We start from the raw sequence: 8574 nt of genomic DNA on the forward strand, positions 1-8574 counted from the left end.
CGCACCCTGTCTGACTACAACATCCAGAAAGAGTCCACCCTGCACCTGGTCCTGCGCCTGAGGGGAGGTGTTTGTGCATGCCCTATCTTTTAAGCTTTCAGAAAGTTCCATTGCGCTTTCAATAAAGTTCTTGCATTCCAAAAATGTTGTTTTATTTTGGTGCTGTTACTATTAAGAGATTTAAGTATAGTCACAGAGATGAAAATTGACTGAGGGCTATATTAAAAACAGGATCCCTCAGGTTTCCTGTGGTGCTTGCAGTTGAAGGGTGTGTGTGTTCCTTAGTTAATGGAGAAGTAAATGGCCTTTATCCTACCTGAGTGTATAGTAGCAAGTGGTATTTGACCAGCCACATGGTAAGAGTTGTGTCAAATTAGGAGCAAAGAAATAAAGTTGGTGTTACTGTAGAATCCCATTGTAAGGTGGTTTTTCTTAGCCAGCTGGCTGGTCTGAAACCTTAGCAAACAGCCAAAATAAACTCCCTCCCTCCCCCAAAAGTCCACCCTCACGCATGATGGTGTCCTTTGGTTGTCTGCAGAAGTGCTTTGGTGTTAGCACTTGCTGATTCGCTGAGGGTGAGCACAGGTCAGGATCCCTAGCCAGGCTCCGCAATGACGCAGGTGGGATTTGCCGGTGCAGTGGGGAGGCCCAGCTGTAGTAGCCCCTCCCCTGATGTTGAATTGGCAGGGATTACAAAGCGAAGTTTTTCCCTGGGTGCTTTATATTAGATCTGGAAACCAAGTCAGAAGTTGAGTGGTTGCCAGTAGCGTTGGAAACCGTGGGGCTGGGTCACGGTCCTCAGTGTACAGAGCCAAAGGACCTTGGCTTCAGGATGGCCCAGTAAAGCTGGATGGTAGCTGCCAGGGTGAGGGTGCTTGGAAGGTGCTGGGTCCACTGCTGTAAAATACTTCGTAGAGGTATTTCTGCAGTGCTAGGGATTGAACTGGGAACCTTCATGCTGAGCTGTGTCCTCAGCCCTTCTCAGGTTTTTGAGTGTCTCAAGTGAAATGTGGGCTTGTTAGGCACATACACCTGGGTTCAGTCTCCAGCCTGAAAGGCTGCTTGCGGTTGAGATTGGGCTAATTAAAAGCAGCCTTAACGCATGTAGAGTTGTTTGTGTACTTCGTAGTACTTGTTACTCACGATAATGTCCCAGGTTCTGCAGTATTGAGGATTAAACCCAGGGCCCTGTGCATGCTGAGTATGTACCTACCCCTGAGCTCCCCTCAGCCCAGTTTTCCATTTCATTAAAATTTGCGGGGAGTGATGCCATTTGTGAAGGTTTTCTGCAGTATACATGGGATGGGAAATTGTTTTCTGCTATGAAGCCAGTGCCTCTCCCTTGCTGTCAGGTGTTCTGGGGCTCTCCTGTCTTGTCAGGACCTGGACGTGGGCGGTAGCGTGGTCTCTGTCGTTGCCCTGCGCCTTGCTTTAGGAGTCTCCACACCCTACAGTCGTGTACAAATGCAGAGGCTGGTAGCGATCTCAGGCGCCTGGCAGCAGGGTGCTACAACAGCTAGCAGACGGAGGACCCTGCGTCCAACAAGCGCGAGCACCCTAGGGCTGAGTGGGGACGCTTCCCTCCAGGGATCCTTGGTGAAAGAGCTTGGCTTGGGTGGTCTCAGTGGGTATCATCGCCCCCGCAGCACCCCAGAGTTTGGCTTCACGCTTGAAACCACTTAGGGATTTGCTTACATAGACGTGGCTGTGCGGGCCTTGGAAGAGAAATGGGTGGTTTATATAAAAGTGTCTATATTTTGCCCGGAAGCACACAAAATGGTCACGGAGATTGCGAGGATTAGCAAATTCTCTCAGTAGCTTAATCTCGGTGTGCGGTGCTCACTTCTGCCGGCAGAGGGTGCTACAGGATGGACACAGGTTAGTGAAGTCTGCAGCGCCCCCAAGCGGTTGTTGCTGCCCAAACAATGTTTTGACTTCCGAGCTTTTGGTTGCTTATTTGTATGTTAGTGTCTCCCAAGTGCCCTTCATTCTTTTTCTACCTACAGCGACCTGCTCTTCCAGTCCTGCAGCCCGTCTTACCCTAGCTGGGATAAGGCTCCATCATACCCTGGGCTGCTGTTTTCCCATAAGGTCAGTGGTGGCACACCTATGGCACATGTGCCACAGTGGGCACACAGAGTCCTCTCTTGGTATTCGAGCAGGTGGCCCAAGCAGCCAGGCAGCAGGTAACAGCACACATAGGGGCCACATGCATCCTCAGGAGCAGGTTGGTGCCAGGCGATGACCTCACAAGCTGGGGCTCGAGCCCTTGTCCGAGCTTTCCCATGGCTGGGCAGTGTGCTGCCAAGGATGTATATTCAGGTTTAACTGCAGTGTTGGCACTTTGCAATAAGTAAGTGGCTTTGAGGTCGCAGTTTGGGCACTTGGTCTCAATAAAAGTTTCATCATCACTGTACTAGACCCTCTCCTACTGAATCACATCAGATCGATCCCCTCAAAATGCTACCCCTGAGCTGGGTGTGGAGACACACACCTGTCATCTCAGTACTGAGGGAAGCTGAGGCAGGAGGGTCACAAATTTCGGACCAGCTTGGCAATTTAGTGAGACCTTGTCTCAAAAATTTGAAAAAGGGCTGAGATTGTACTGCAGTGGTAGAGAACTTGCCTGGCATGTTCAATCCCCAGTGGCAGGGGCTCCCTGTCCCCTTAACTGCTGGCTAAACAAGCTGTTTCTTTCTGAAAGGCCACCGCTCCCAACCCAAGCTAATCAGATCCTATCCGTGCTCAGGTCCTGACTCAAAGATTGAAGACTGGCTCCCTGGTTTAAGGGTTGCTAGCATTGTGTGGGGAGGTACTTTCAAACCTTGGCTTGAGGACGAGTGGAGTATTTGTGAAGAAGTACAAAGATTTATCACTAGCAGGTCCTGTTTGGGACCTTTTTTTTTTCTTCTTTTAGAGAGGGTTCCACTCAGTGGTCCAGGCTGGCCTTAAACTCATTGTGTAACCCAGGCTGGCCTCAAACTCACAGCAATCCTCCTGCCTCAGCCTCCCAAGTGCTGGTGTAGCAGAAAAACCAATATCAAACCAAATGGAAGATTCTTTGCACTGAGGAGTTAGAAGGAACATTGATTACACTAGCAGGCTGGGGCACCCACAGACTCAAATCACCGGCATGTTATCAAAGACACTTTTTTGGGGGGCGGGTACCGGGGATTGAACTCAGGACCTTGCACTTTCTGGGCAGGCGCTTGTGCCGCTGAGCTCCGTCCCCAGCCCTGCACATTATCAAAGAAGTAGACAGTCAAGGCTGACTACGTGACAGGCAGCAGGCGCGTACTCTCAGGCTATGAATTGACTTCTACCTTATGCTATAATATGCCTACACGTCTGCTGTTCTGTAAGTGTGCCCTTACACTGGGGTTACAGGCGTGCGCCACCACACCCAGCCAGGACCTTAATTTTAACCAATGTGGTTACTCGGATGGACACCTTCCCGAGCCTCTGCTCCATGAGGATGCTTTCTATAACGGGAACTGTCAGGCCTGACCTGAGAGAGCACCTGATGCTCTTACAGAACAGTAGCCTGCTCTCTACAAACAGGAAGGGCTGGGAAGAAATTTAGGACCAGACCTGAGGTCTTCCTGACACCAGCCCCGTCTACACACCGGTGCTGACGGTCTTTGCTGTTTTGACTTCAGACATTCCATCAAGGTTCTCCGAAACTGGGACCCCAAGCCTAACTCTGTATCTACTTAGCTTCCCCTGCAGAGAGCTGCTGACACCACTCCGATGTCAGCCTGCCTGCATGTACTTGGAGGCAATACACCCCTTTCCCACGGCCTCGGTCTCCGGGTGTTTCCCCCCTGCCATTACCTAGCAGAAATTCACCCCTGGCCTGACAACAGCAACGTCCGCTGCCTCCCTCCCTTCCCCCAGCACCCGCCTGAGCGGGGGACTGAGCCCACGACCTGTGCGCTGAGCTGCATCACCAGCCCTTCTTTCATATCTCAACACAGGGTCTTGTAGTCTCTAACCTGCCCAGGCTGGGCTCAGACTCATAATCCTCCCGTCTCAGCTTCCCAGACACTGGGGACGCTGGGATTACAGATGTGCGCCACCGTGCCAAGCGCTGACCTCTTTTCTGTGACTTATCAGGAGCAGGAAGCACTTCCCAGCAGTCCTCCAGTGGACTCGCCTTCTCTGCCCAGAGGGGTGTGGTGGCTGTTTCCACGGGGGTTCAGATGATAGAATCTATTGCTTTTTCACTGTCTGGTTTGTCATGTTTTTTATCCTCCCATGTTTAGCACAGAAATTCTGGCAGGCAGTGAAGCTTAGGACGCATTGTGCTCTGGCCCCAAGGTGGTCATGGAGAAACAAGAGCCCTGTGGGCACTGCCGAGTGAGTGTCGTCCCCAGGTGGTGGCAGGGGTGTGAGCGGGCAGGGCCCCTCCTCGTCTCTGCGACATTCCCTCCAAAGGCCGAAGGGTGGCGGTCAGCTCTGTGCTGTGTGGCTGCTCTTGGAGGTCCCAGTGCCACTGTTCCTCCCCAGGAATTTCCGGGGTTTCTGAAGGCCCCGACAGGGCATGCTTCCTGCTTGCCAGCCACCTTCTGCCTTGGACCCCGCCAGCCAGGGCCGGAATCCCCTGAAGCCGTGGGAAACCGGGGCGGTGAGAAATGTGCCATCTGACTTTGTGTCGTACTCGGGAGCGGACCGGCTCTCTTAGCTCGGCGGCCAGGGTGGTCAAGTTGTTGTCTTGATTGCACTGCTAAAACATGTTGACATTTGCCACAGATCTTGTGACAGTCACTTGTCACACAGCCAGCCACTGACCCAGGAGCCCGCTCAGGGCCTCTGGACAGGAAAGACCCCAAACCCCACGCTCTGTAACACCTGGACTTTGCAGGGGATGGGATGCTGCGCCGCGGGGCATGCTGGGAGAGCTGTCTCCTGGCTCCGGGTTGACACCCTTCCTGACCCTCCCGGGGCCTGGGGTGAAGCAGGTCCTGCACATCACACCCCAGGCCTCCCAGGAAGCCCCTCTTCCCACGGTGACAATACACAGCCGTGTGACTGGATTTAGCTTCTCATTTTTTTGTTTTTTTGTTTTTCTTCTGGTACCAGGAATTGAACTCATGACCTTGTGCTTGCCAGGCAGGCGCTGTGCTGCTGAGCCATACCCCCAGCCCTTAGCTTATTCTTCCGAAGTCCTTCCAGGATAGAATTTTGCTTTACCTTTTTTTTTTTTTTTTTTTTTTGTACAGGGAATCGAACTCAGGACCTTGCGCTTGCAGGGAGGCACTTGTGCTGCTGAGCTATATCCCCAGCTGCTTTTCCTTTGGATAAGAACACCCATACAACATTTTTTTTCTTCTCAGAATAAGAATCGTCTTTCCTCCAAATGGTAAATTTAAAATATATTAGCTGGGCATGGTGGCGCACACCTGTAATCCCAGCACTCAGGATGCTGAGGCAGGAGGACCACTGCAAGTTCAAGGCCAGCCTGGGCTACACAGTGAGTTTAAGCCCAGCTTGGACCACATAGCAAGATCCTGTCTCCAAAAACAAGCAAACAACAAGATCCAGGACTGCACCAGGTGATTCTCAGGACCCCATGTATGGAACTTGCGGGTTTGCCGAGATGTGGACAGCATAAGAAAGACAAGATGCCATGAGGAGCCTGCTGTGCTGTCTCTTTGCGGGATTCCACTCCGTGTCTTCTGGACCAGGGTATACTTTTATTTTTGCTTTTATCCTTTCTTCTCTTTCCTTTGGCCCAACTTTGCTTTGCAGAGCCAGTTTCTCCCTTACCCCTCACTTTTCTTTTTCTTTCTTTCTTTTTTTTCCAAGACAGGGTCTTGCTGTGTAGCCCAGGCTGGCCTCAAATTCATGATGACCTTCCCCTCTCAGCCTCCCAAGCGGTGGGATTACAGGTGTGCACCACCACTCTTGGCTACACCTTACTTTTCAAAAAACCTTTAGGCACTGTTTTTGGCTTGTCTTTCAGTGTTTTGTTTTTTTTTTTCCCCTGGGTACCAGGAATCACACTTAGGACCTCATGCTTGCCAGGCAGGTGCTGTGCCACTGAGCTGTATCCCCGGCCCTCGCTCAGTTCTTTGTCGGAGGCAAGAAGGACCTGGAATACTTTTAACTGGGAAGCCATTCCTAAAAGGTAACGTTTTTAGCGTAGCCAGCCAGGTACCGACAGGCCAAGGAAAGGCCCAGGTGGGCCCACTTTGTGTCTTTCCGTAATGTCACAAAGGCTCTCTTTTTCTCCTCTCCCTCGCTCTCCCAGGAGGGGAGTGGGGCTCCTGGCAAGGTGTGCAGAGGGCTGTTTGCTGCTTTCTAGCTGCGGACAGTCGGGGAAGGTGATGTAGACTTTGGTTTTCCTTTCTAGCTGCCTGCATTTGCTCCGCAGGTCCGCCCTTTGTTTGTTGTGTATTTCGCTACCCTTTTTGGAAACTGGCCTGGTCTCTGTGTACTCTGGTTTGTGTTTTGGGCCAGAGTGTTCCACGTTACCTTGCCGTGTGGCCAGCCACCATCTTGCCCTGCCGTGTGACACTGCATGACTCTGTGAGGCCTACATGGGTGTACCCCACCGGCCGCCCCCATCTTTTTTCTCTGTCCCTTTTTTTCTTGTTTAATAACTGGCCCCCTGAGCCAAACCTGAGTTTAAGGAGCATCTGGGCTTGTGGAGAACAGGAGAGCGGAGTATCGGGTTAATAATTTCCCTTCGTTATTGTGGGCTGATCAGGTCCGCAATCTCCCAAACCAGTGTACAGAGAAGACTAACTAAAAAGAGGTAAATGGAATGATTTCAGGGCTCCAGGAGGATCAAAGCCCTCTCACAGAATTCGAGATTCTCTCGGGGCTAAGATCAAGACCTTCTCTGGGTGGCCCGTATTTATTTAGAAGTGGGGGGGTACGCAAAGGCGGAATCACTCAAGGACTTCTCCAAGTAAGGTATTGAGTTAATCCACCCAGGAGTGAGATGCCTGAGGCTACCGTCTTTATCTAGTTGAGATCAGATCCAGGTGTCCTTGGCTGTGATCTTGTTTGATCCTTTGAGGCTTTCTGGCTTCATCACCACTACAGGTTCTAGTAGGGATTAGTGACTCACAGAGGTTCACTTACTATGAGTCCGCCATTTCCAGACAAGGAGCCCAGGCCTTGAACAGGTTCACAAGTGAACATGAAAAGCCAGTTGGTTAATGGAAGTCCTGCTCAGGGCTGCTTTGTAGTGGTCTCCATCAGAGGAGCCTTTTTCTTTCTTCCCTCACGAGAAAGAAAAACTGTGTACTATCCCTTTAAGAATGCATGCAGCCTTTGTGGGGGAGCTACAAGCCGAGCACCTCCGCTGGGCCGGGGCAAAGGACGTGGCACAGTGGGGCCCAGGGGCCAACTCACCCCAGCCACTACCTCACACACGGCTTTGCACCACACCACCCGTCCCCAGGCCAGAGCTGCCTGTGGCCATCCCCGCCCGGCTTTGTGCTTCCCTGTTTGAATGGGGATAAAGGAAAGCCAGACGCCCGACCAGAGCAGTGCCTAACAGCATCTAAAACCTGGCTAAAGTAGCTGTCAGTGCTTAAACAGAGCCCTGCCTGCTCTTAGTCCCTTCTCCACGGAAATAAGTACAAGAGTCGTTTTTCCCAGATGGTTTCACTCTGGTTAAGCAGAGTCATCAAGGGCCTGGAAGTAGCAGCCACGCCAGCCAGGGCCTAGGAATAAGTTCCAGCTGGGCCATCAGGGCCTTCGCCTAAGTGCTCAGAGGCGCTTTGCTTGGGATGGCCCACCGTTACCTCATGGGGGTTAAAGGACTGGGGGAGGCCGACAGATGGCCTTGTCCCTGAGGAGTTAACAGGACCGCAATATGGTGACAAAAGCCCTCAGGGTGCCTGCTTCTGTGCTTCTGTGTTCTCCATGTTGGTATTGCTCCAAGTTTTGGACAGAGACGTCTGTCCAGTCCTGTGTAAAATCTCACAAGAGGCCGGATGTGGTGGCGCACGCCTGTAATCCCAGCCCCCGGGAGGCTGAGGCAGGAGGATCGTTGCGAGTTTGAGACCAGCCTGGGCTATAAAGTGAGCTCAAGTTCAGCCTGAACTGCATAGGGAGACCCTGTCTCAAAAAGACAAAAAAAAAAAGAAAAGTCTCACAAGAGGCCTCTTGTAGCCTTCAGCTCTCCTTGAGCGTGGGACGCCGCCGTAAGGAGTGCAGCCTGGCTGTCTCTTCTCTGGAGGCCCCAAGACAAGAAGTGGATGGGAAATCTTTTGGATCTCTTCACTGCACAGATTCCACCGACTCTGCCTCTAGGCCGTGTCCCCGATGTGCAGGCCGGGCTTATCCTGACGGTTTAAACCAGAACAGCGTACTGACTATTGGAATACAGTCTGGGCTCTGTGTACCAAGTGGGCGTGGCAAAAGGTAGGTGCAGGAGGATGCCCTGAACCAGGAGCCCGTTCTCCGGGGGCAGCACTTCTGCGTGAATGCTGCCCGCTTCATGAAGGGAGTGCTCAAGAGCTGTGGTTCTCAGTTCCGGTCCCACGGAGGAGAAGGATTTCCCGGAGGGCTGTTCTGAGCCCCCCCTTGTCTCTTGGGGGTATCACCGTTGTGCTG

Source organism: Chinchilla lanigera, unplaced genomic scaffold (genome assembly GCF_000276665.1).
Source record: "Chinchilla lanigera isolate Chin_1 unplaced genomic scaffold, ChiLan1.0 scaffold00081, whole genome shotgun sequence".
Classification (NCBI taxonomy): Eukaryota; Metazoa; Chordata; class Mammalia; order Rodentia; family Chinchillidae; genus Chinchilla; species Chinchilla lanigera.